Genomic DNA, 9,961 nt, shown 5'->3' with positions numbered 1-9,961 from the left:
TGTGCAGAGCACCGTGCTTGGAGAGTTCAATGTGACAATAGAACAGACCCATTCCCTGCCCACGAGGGCCGGGGGGAGGGCTGAGGAGGGCAAGGGGGTGGTTGGGTTGGGAAGGGCAGAGGGATGGAGAAAGCTCTTGTTTGTGCAAGGAGGCCCAATCCGACTGGAAGGGATCAAAGTCCGACTGTGTTTCCTTGACGCCATAGTCGGTTTCCAGTGACTCCCGGCGGTCCTGTGGGAGGAAAGGAGGGGGACGTATTAGGCAGCCAGCTCCCGTCCCCTTCCCCGGGGACGAGAGGCTCAAAGCAGCGTGGCTCAGTGGAAAGAGCCTGGGCTTGGGCGTCAGAGGTCACGGGTTCGAATCCAGCCTCTGCCTCTTGTCAGCTGTGTGACTGTGGGCAAGTCACTTCACTTCTCTGGGCCTCAGTGACCTCATCTGGAAAATGGGGATTGACTGTGAGCCTCACGTGGGGCAACCTGATGACCCCGGATCTACCCCAGCGCTGAGGACGGTGCTCTGCACATAGTATGCGCTTAACAGATACCAACGTTATCATTCTCGGCCCCTCGGCCACAGCCAGGATGACCATGCGAGGCGTCGGGGCGTGTCGGGAGTCCCACCCGAGGCCAGGGGTCCTGAGGCGGGGGGATTGCTGGACCTGGGGCTCCGGAGCAGAAGCAGCGAGGCCCAGTGGAAGAGCCCGGGCTTGGGAGTCAGAGGACGTGGGTTCTAATCCCGGCTCCGCCGACTGTCTGCTGGGTGACCTTGGGAAAGTCACTTCACTTCTCTGGGCCTCAGTTACCTCACCTGTAAAATAGGGATGAAGACTGTGAGCCCCATGTGGGACAAGGACTTTGTCCAACCTGGACCCCTTGTATCTACCCCAGTGCTTAGAACAGTGCTCTGCACATAGTAAGCACTTAACAAATCGTGGCTTAGTGGCAAGACCCTGGGCTTGGGAGTCACAAGTCGTGGGTTCTAATTCTGGCTCTGCCACCAATCAGCTGTGTGACTTTGGACAAGTCACTTAACTTTTCTGTGTCTCAGTTAGCCCATCTGTGAAATGGGGATGAAGACCGTGAGTCCCACGTGGGACAACCTGATCACCTTGTAGCTACGCCAGCGCTCAGAACAGTACTTGGCGCATAGTAAGCGCTTAACAAATACCATCATTATTAAATGCCACAGCTGTTTTTATCGTGCACCGAGCTGGGCCTCCTCAACGCCACTTCCCCCATAATCACATCTACATTTCCGGAGCTCTTACTCTGTGCCAAGCACTGTGCCAGGCATCGGGGTCAAGACATCAAGTCGCCTTCAGACTTTCAGGAGATGGGAGAGGAGGGATTGTGCCCCCATCGTGCAGAGAAAGGAACAGAGGTTCAGAGAGGTCGAGTTGACCCGGCCACACAGTAGGCCAGAGAGGAGCTGGGACTCGAACCCGGGTCTCGGGACCCCTGGACCCCTACTGCCTCCCGGGTCCCCAGGGCCATCTCCGAGAATGGGCTCCGCTTTCTCCCGTGGACGTCCACTGCCCACGAGGCCATCCCTGCCGGCCTGAGGGAGGACGGGAAGTAGCTGTGGAGCATTTATAATAATAATAATGTTGGTATTTGTTAAGCGCTTACTATGTGCCAAGCACCGTTCTAAGCGCTGGGGGAGATACGAGGTCATCAGGTTGTCCCTCACGGGCCTCACAGTCTTAATCCTCATTTTCTAGGTGAGGTCTCCGAGACCCAGAGAAGTGAAGTGACTTGCCCAGGGTCATACAGCAGAGGAGTGTGGAGCCGGGATTAGAACCCAGGTCTTCTGACTCCCAAGCCCGGGCTCTTGCCGCCGGGCCATGCTGATCCAGCGCTTCGTACAGCGCCCGGCACATAGTAAGTGCTAAATAAATAGCATTATTATTATTATTATGTATCCCGGCTTCTCCGTGTCCTCTTCCTCTGGACTGGAAGCTGGTTGAGGGCAGGACGTGTGGCTGCTTCCCCCCTCCTACCCTGTGAACTCACTGTTGGGTAGGGATTGTCTCTTTCTGTGGCTGAATTGTACTTTCCCCAGGGCTTAGTACAGTGCTCTGCACACAGTAAGCGCTCAATACATAGGACTGCCTGAATGGATGAATGAATGAATGATGTATATTGTTAGACTGGACTCTTCCAAGCGCTTAAGACAGTGGTTTACAAAGAGCCCTGGGGGCGTTGTTATGGGGGGACATGGCTGCTGGGGTGTGACCCTGGGGGCAGGGCCATAAAAAGAAATTGTGGTATTTGTTAAGCGCTTACTATGTGCAAAGCACTGCTCTAAGCGCTGGGGGAATACAAGGTGATCAGATTGTCCCACGTGGGGCTCACACTTTGAATCCCCATTTGACAGATGAGGGAACTGAGGCCCAGAGAAGTGAAGTGACTTGCCCAAGGTCACCCAGCTGACTAGCGGTGGAGTCGGGATTCGAACCCATGACCTCTGACTCCCAAGCCCGCTCTCTTTCCACTGAGCCACGCGGCTTCGCTGCTATAAGAGAAGCCGCGTGGCTCAGTGGAAAGAGCCCGGGCTTGGGAGTCAGAGGTCATAATAATAATGATAATAATGTTCATTCATTCAATAGTATTTATCGAGCGCTTACTATGTGCAGAGCACCGGACTAAGCGCTTGGGATGGACAAATCGGTAACAGATAGAGACGGTCCCCGCCCTTTGACGGGCTTACGGTCTAAATGTTGGTACTTGTTAAGCGCTTACTATGTGCAGAGCGCTGTTCTAAGCGCTGGGGGAGATACGAGGTAATCAGGTTGTCCCTCGTGAGGCTCACAGTCTTCATCCCCATTTGACAGATGAGGGAACTGAGGCACAGAGAAGTGAAGTGACTCGCCCACGGTCACACAGCTGAGGAGTTGCCGCTTTGTCTATTCCAAGCGCTTAGTACAGTGCTCTGCACATAGGAAGCGTTCAATAGATCCTATTGAATGAACGAGTGGCAGAGCCGGGATTCGAACCCATGACCTCTGACTCCCAAGCCCGGGCTCTTTCCACGGAGCCACGCGGCTTCTCGAATCCTGGGGTCATGGTCTCTAACCCCGGCTCCGCCACCTCTCAGCCGTGTGACTTCGGGCCAGTCCCTTCACTCCTCGGTGCCTCAGCGACCCCATCTGGAAAATGGGGATGAAGACGGTGAGCCCCACGTGGGACCACCTGATGACCTTGTATCCTCCCCAGCGCTTAGAACAGTGCTTGGCGCATAATAAGCCCTTAACAAATCCCGGCCTTATTATTCTCGGGGGGGCGGGGGGGGGGGGGGATGCGGCTATGGGGGCGTCGCTATGGAAGCGTCGCTATGGGGCGTCGCTACGGGAGCGTTGCCAGGGGAGGGTTGCTATGGGGCGTGGCTGGCGGGGCGTGAAGCGGGGGCGTGGCCGTGGGGGCCGTTGCTATGGGGGCGGGGTTGGGGGGCGGGTCCCCGAGGTGGGACCCGTGCGTAGCACAGTGAGGCAGCACATTTCCCTGCCGCCGCCCCATCCCCTCCTCCGTCCCCTCCTCCATCCCCCCGGCATCCTCCCCTCGTCCTCCCCGCCTCCCCCCCCCCCCCGCCTCCTCCGCATCCCTGTCTCCCGCAACGCCCCGCAACGCCCGCAGAGGTAAAACTGCCCCCCCGGGGGGGCCGGGGCCCACCGGGGGACAGCGGGGACAGCGGGGACGGGGGGCGAGGGAGAGGGATGGGGGAAGGATGGGGGATCTGGGGGAAGTGGAGGGGATGGGGAAAGAGGGCTGGGGGGGTGGGGGGAGGGGGGAGGCGGAGGGGGCAGGAGGATGGGGGTGGGAGGAGGAAGGATGGGGGAGTTGGGGGTGACAGGGCCTGGGGGGAGGGGGATGGGGAAGAGGAGGAGGGGGTGATAGGGATGATGGAATGGGGTGGGGGTGATGGGAGGGGGGGAGGAGGGGGTGATAGGGGTGATGGAGTGGGGTGGGGGTGATGGGGAGGGGAGGAGGGGGGGATAAGGGTGATGGAGTGGGGTGGGGGTGATGGGGAGGGGAGGAGGGGGGGATAAGGGTGATGGAGTGGGGTGGGGGTGATGGGGAGGGGAGGAGGGGGGATAAGGGTGATGGAGTGGGGTGGGGGTGATGGGGAGGGGAGGGGGGGGATAAGGGTGATGGAGTGGGGTGGGGGTGATGAGGAGGGGAGGAGGGGGGTGATAGGGGTGATGGAGTGGGGTGGGGGTGATGAGGAGGGGAGGAGGGGGGTGATAGGGGTGATGGAGTGGGGTGGGGGTGATGAGGAGGGGAGGAGGGGGGTGATGGGGTGATGGAGTGAGGTGGGGGGTGATGGGGAGGGGGAGGAGGGGGTGATAGGAGTGTGGAGTGGGGTGGGGGGTGAAGGGGGAGGGAGATGAGGGAGGAGGAGGAAGGAGAAGGGGGGCATGGGGAAGGGACGGGGGTGAAGGTCACTCGGAACTGTCGCTCCCTTCCCCTCCACCCCAGGAAGCTGAACTTGGGTTTGGGGGGAGGGGGTCGCCAGAGTCTCCCCAGAACCAGAAACAAAGCTGGCCCCGCCTCCCCTCCCCCAGAAGGAAGGGATGAGGGAGTTGAAGCCCCCAGGGGGGTGAGGAGGGTAATGTGGGGAGGGGCTGGGAAGGAGCGACCCCCATTTCCATCAGGAAAGATTGCCCCGCCTCCCCCTGTCCCAAAAGGGGAGGCCGGGGGCAGAGGAGGGGGTCTCTGCCGAAGGGAGGGGGAGGGGAGACGGTGGGGGAGGGGGTGGGGGGCAAAGCGGGGGGTGGTGATCAGTCAGTGTGCAGGGCCCGGGCCTGTAGGAGCGGGCAGGGGTCCCTCCCTGCTCCCGGACTCCGCCTCGGGGTCAGAGGAGCCGAGACCCTGCTTTTGGGTGGGGGGATTGGGGGGAGGCCCGGTGGCCCCCGGGGTTCGGTGTAGCCGGTCACCCCGGTCACCCGATCTGGGGGGCGTCTGAGAAAGCGGAATGAGGCCTAGCGACCGGCGTGGAGCCGGGCCGACCGAAGCTCTCAATAAACGCCCCGGATCGACGGATCGACCGATGGACCGGTCGATCGACCGATGGACGGGTCGACGGATGGACGGCCGTGGCCGAGAATGCGGCCCGGGCCCAGGTCCGCAGCCTTGGCCGGAAAGGACGGGTCCGGACCGGGGGCCGGGCCTCCTTCAGTCAATCGTAGTCATGGAGCTACCGCTCGGTACAGTGGTCCGGCGATTGATACAGTGCTCTGCACGCGGTAAGCGCTCGATAAATACCGCTGAATGGATGAATCGAGCACTTACTGCGTGCGGAGCACTGGGCTAAGCACCGGGGAGAGAACGCTTCGGCAATCGACAGACCCATTCCCTGCCCGCAACGAGCTGACGGTCCAGAGGGGGAGACGGACGTCGACGGAAATCAATAAATGGCAGAGATGGACGCATAAGCGGTGTGGGGTTGGAAGAGGGGATGAAGAAAGGGAGCGAGGCGGGGCGACGCAGAAGGGAGCGGGAGAAGAGGAGAGGAGGGCGCAGTCGGGGAAGGCCTCTTGGAGGAGATGATTTTCAATCGTTCCTTTTTTGATTGACAAGCCGGCGGTGGCTTTATTGCCTCGGTTAGCGTGGTATAAAACTGCCAACGTTATTAATAATGTCGGCATTCGCGAAGCGCTTCCTATGTGCCGAGCACTGTTCTAAGCCCTGGGGTAGATACAGGGTCATCAGGTTGTCCCACGTGAGGCTCACGGTCTTCATCCCCATTTGACAGATGAGGTCACTGAGGCCCAGAGAATAATAATAATAATAATGTTGGTATCTGTTAAGCGCTTACTACGTGCCGGGCACTGTTCTAAGCGCTGGGGTAGATACAGGGTGATCAGGTCGTCCCACGTGAGGCTCACGGTCTTCATCCCCGTTTGACAGATGAGGTCACTGAGGCCCAGAGAAGTGAAGTGACTTGCCCTCGGTCACACAGCTGACAAGTGGGGCAGTGGGGATTCGAACCCATGACCTCTGACTCCCCAGCCCGGGCTCTTTCCACTGAGCCACGCTGCTTCCCTGCTTTATTACTGCAATGACTCGCAAGACGTTTAATGCGGCCTACGGAACACCCGTTCACTTTTTACGTGCACAATTTGGGATGCTTTTCTTGACATAGAATCCGGTTACATGCTGGCGGTGACCATTCCAGTTTTCATAATTCATTATTCCAGTTTCTGCTAATAACTTGTGTGGCTCAGTGAAAAGAGCCCGGCCTTGGGAGTCAGAGGTCACGGGTTCGAATGCCGGCTCTGCCACTTGTCAGCTGTGTGACTGTGGGCAAGTCACTTAACTTCTCTGTGCCTCAGTTACCTCACCTGTAAAATGGGGATTAAGACTGTGAGCCTCACGTGGGACCACCTGATGACCCTGTATCTCCCCCAGCGCTTAGAACAGTGCTCTGCACGTAGTAAGCGCTTAACGAATACCAACATTATTCTTATTATTTCACGTGGTGACAGTGCTGTGCACATAGTAAGCGCTTAACAAATACCAACATTATTATTCTTATTATTTCACGTGGTGACAGTGCTCGGCACATAGTAAGCGCTTAACAAATACCAACATTATTATTATTATTATTATCATCATTATTATTTCACGTGGTGTCATCTTGCCATTATTTGTATTTCTAGTTTTTAAAAATCGTGCAGGTTTTTTCTGTAGGTCTAAGAATTGTACACGATTGTTTCACCATCGCTACTTAAAGGTTTTGCCGCCTGCGGTTTATATTTGAAGTTCATCTCAAGACGTCGGAATCTCCCCCTTCCTCTCTTCATCTAAAGGACAAAAGTAAAAATAAAATAAATAAATTATGGCATTTGTTAAGCGCTTACTATGAGCCGAGCACCGTTCTAAGCGCTGGGAGATACGCGGTGATCAGGTTGTCCCACGTGGGGCTCCCAGTTTGAATCCCCATTTTACAGATGAGGTCACTGAGGCCCAGAGAAGCGAAGGGACCTGCCCACAGTCACACGGCTGGCAAGCGGTCCAAAGGACATTATAGGCGGAGCGCTCGTTGTGGGCAGGGGACGTGTCTACCGACTGTGTTGTATTGTGCTCTCTCCGGGGGCTTGGCACAGCGCTCTGCACATAGTAAGCGCTCAATAAATACCATGGATTGATGGATTGATTGTTTGCAATAGTTTTCCTAGGGAAAGAGCCATCTCAGTCCCTGTACTTGTGGGAGACGTCTCCCCTTCTTCCTCTAGCGGGCGGCCGGCGTGTTGTGCTGTGCTCCCTCCCGGGGCTCGGCACAGCGCTCTGCACGCAGTAAGCGCTCAATAAATACCATGGATTGATGGATTGACTGAAATCATTTTCCTAGGGAAAGAGCCATCTCAGATGTCGTACTTGTGGGAGACGTCTCCCCTTCTTCCTCTAGCGGGCGGCCGGCTGCAGCCACGGTAGCCGGCTGTGGCCACTGCCCCTCCCCCGTTGTGGAGGAGGAGAGGCAGCGTGGCCTAGTGGGTAGAGCCCGGGCCTGGGAGTCAGAAGGACCCGGGTTCTAATCCCGGCTCCGTCACTTGCCTGCTGTGGCCCAGTGGCTGGAACTCGGGCCTGGGAGTCAGAAGGACCTCAGTTCTAATCCCGGCTCCGCCACTTGTCTGCTGTGTGACCTCGGGCAGGCCACTTGACCTCTCTGGGCCTCAGTTACCTCATCTGTAAAATGGGGATGAAGACTGGGAGCTCTATGTGGGAGAGGAACTGTGTAACAATAATAATAATGTTGGTATTTGTTAAGCGCTTACTACGTGCAGAGCACTCTTCTAAGCGCCGGGGAAGATACAGGTTAATCAGGTTGTCCCACGTGAGGCTCACGGTCTTAATCCCCATTTGACAGATGAGGTAACTGAGGCACAGAGAAGTGAAGTGACTTGCCCACCATCACACAGCTGACAAGTGGCAGAGCCGGGAGTCGAACCCATGACCTCTGACTCCGAAGCCCGGGCTCTTTCCACTGAGCCACGCTGCTTCCCCTGTAATAATAATGATTATAATATTATTATTTGTTATTATTTGTATTTGTTAGTGCTTCCTATGTGCCAGAGATTGTACTGAGCGTTGAGGTTAATACAAGCAAATCGGGTTGGATACAGTCCTTGTCCAACGAGGGGCTCACAGTCTCGATCCCCATTTTACAGATGAGGTAACTGAGGCCCAGAGAAGCGGCGGGGCTCAGTGGAAAGAGCCCGGGCTTGGGATTCAGAGGTCGTGGGTTCTAATCCCGGCTCTGCCACTTGTCAGCTGCGTGACTTTGGCCAGGTCGCTTCGCTTCTCTCTGCCTCATCTGTAAAATGGGGATGAAGACTGTGAGCCCCACGTGGGACGACCTGATTACTCCGTATCCGCCCCAGCGCTCGAAACGGCGCTTGGCCCATAGTAAGCGCCTAACACATGCCATCATTGTTATTATTATTTTAAAGTGACTTGCCCAAGGCCACACAGAAGACAAGTGGCAGAGCTGGGATGAGAACCCAGGTCCTTCTGACTCCCAGGCCCGGGCTCTGTCCACTAAAGCATGCCGCCAACCACTTAGTATAGTGCTTTGCACAGGGTCCAACCTGTTTCCAGTCTGATTAGCGCATGCGCTTAGTCAGGGTCTGGCCTATAGTAAACGCCTAACAAATACGACAACAAAAATCATAATAATAATTAAAGTAATTATAGTGCTAATTAGTGTTATTATTATTAGGGGAGAGAAGGAGATCTCGTGTCGTGTCCCGGGAACAGCCAAGGCACAGGACTGGATGCCCCTGCCAGTCATTCATTCATTCATTCATTCAATAGTATTTATTGAGCGCTTACTACGTGCAGAGCACTGGACTGAGCGCTTGGAATGGACAGATCGGTAACAGATAGAGACGGTCCCCGCCCTTTGACGGGCTCAGGGTCTAATCGGGGGAGACGGACGGACGAGAGCAATGGCAATAAATAGAATCAAGGGGATGAACATCTAATTAAAACAATAGAATAGAATCAAGGTGATGTCCATCTCATTAACAAAATAAATAGGGTAATGAAGATCTATACAGTTGAGCGGACGAGTACGGTGCCGAGGGTTCCTGGGCTGACGCGAAATCAACCAATCAATCCATCAATCAGTGGTATTTATTTATTATAGAAACTTAATGAAAAGTTTCTACAAGTGGGCAGAACACTGTACTAAGCGCTTGGGAGAGTCCAGTACAACAGAGCTGGCCCAAACATTCCCCGCCCACAGTGACCTTACTGTCTAGAGGGGGAGAACGACATTAAAATCAATTATGGATCTGGACCCAAGTGCCATGGAGCTGAGGGCGGGGTGAATGGCAAGTGTTTGAAGGGGGAAGATCCTTGAAGGGAGTTCTAATAATAATAATAATGTCGGTATTTGTTAAGCGCTTACTATGTGCAGAGCACTGTTCTAAGCGCTGGGGGAGATACAGGGTCATCAGGTCGTCCCACGTGAGGCTCACAGTCTTCATCCCCATTTTCCAGATGAGGGAACTGAGGCCCAGAGAAGTGACTGCAATTCCGGCTCCGCCACTTGTCAGCTGTGTGACTTTGGGCAAGTCACTCAACTTCTCTGGGCCTCAGTTCCCTCATCTGGAAAATGGCGATGAAGACTGTGAGCCCCACATGGGACAATCTGCTTACCTGGTATCAACCCCAGCGCTTAGAACAGTGGTTGGCACATAGTAAGCGCTTAACAAGTACCATCATCATTATTATCATCATTATCCAAGTGCATAGACAACCGGTAGTATTTATTGAGCGTTTACTGGGAGATGCGTTCCCTGCCCGTAACGAATTGACAGTCTAGAGGGGGGAAAAGACCAAAAGCACTTGTGGGGCTACAGCGGAACTCAGGGGATGCCAGTCAGTGCTATTTACTGAGCGCTCTCTGCGGGGAGAGCTTTGTGCTGGGTGGCAGATGGGGGCGGAGCAATCACTG

General features: G+C 55.6%; 1 protein-coding gene across 3 annotated transcripts in view; it reads left to right on the top strand.

Annotated features, from left to right (window-relative positions):
• Nucleotides 1-3,565: 3,565 nt before the first annotated feature.
• Nucleotides 3,566-9,961, top strand: part of DYNC1I1 (dynein cytoplasmic 1 intermediate chain 1) — a 74,553-nt gene continuing 68,157 nt past the window's right edge. For all 3 annotated transcript variants that reach the window (XM_029071241.2, XM_029071242.2, XM_029071239.2), the window contains exon 1: nt 3,566-3,635. The gene's annotated coding sequence lies outside the window, so the exon portion shown is untranslated. The remainder of the gene's footprint in view (nt 3,636-9,961) is intronic.

Source organism: Ornithorhynchus anatinus, chromosome 8 (assembly GCF_004115215.2).
Source record: "Ornithorhynchus anatinus isolate Pmale09 chromosome 8, mOrnAna1.pri.v4, whole genome shotgun sequence".
Classification (NCBI taxonomy): domain Eukaryota; kingdom Metazoa; phylum Chordata; class Mammalia; order Monotremata; family Ornithorhynchidae; genus Ornithorhynchus; species Ornithorhynchus anatinus.
This window is presented reverse-complemented; position numbering and strand designations above follow the sequence as displayed.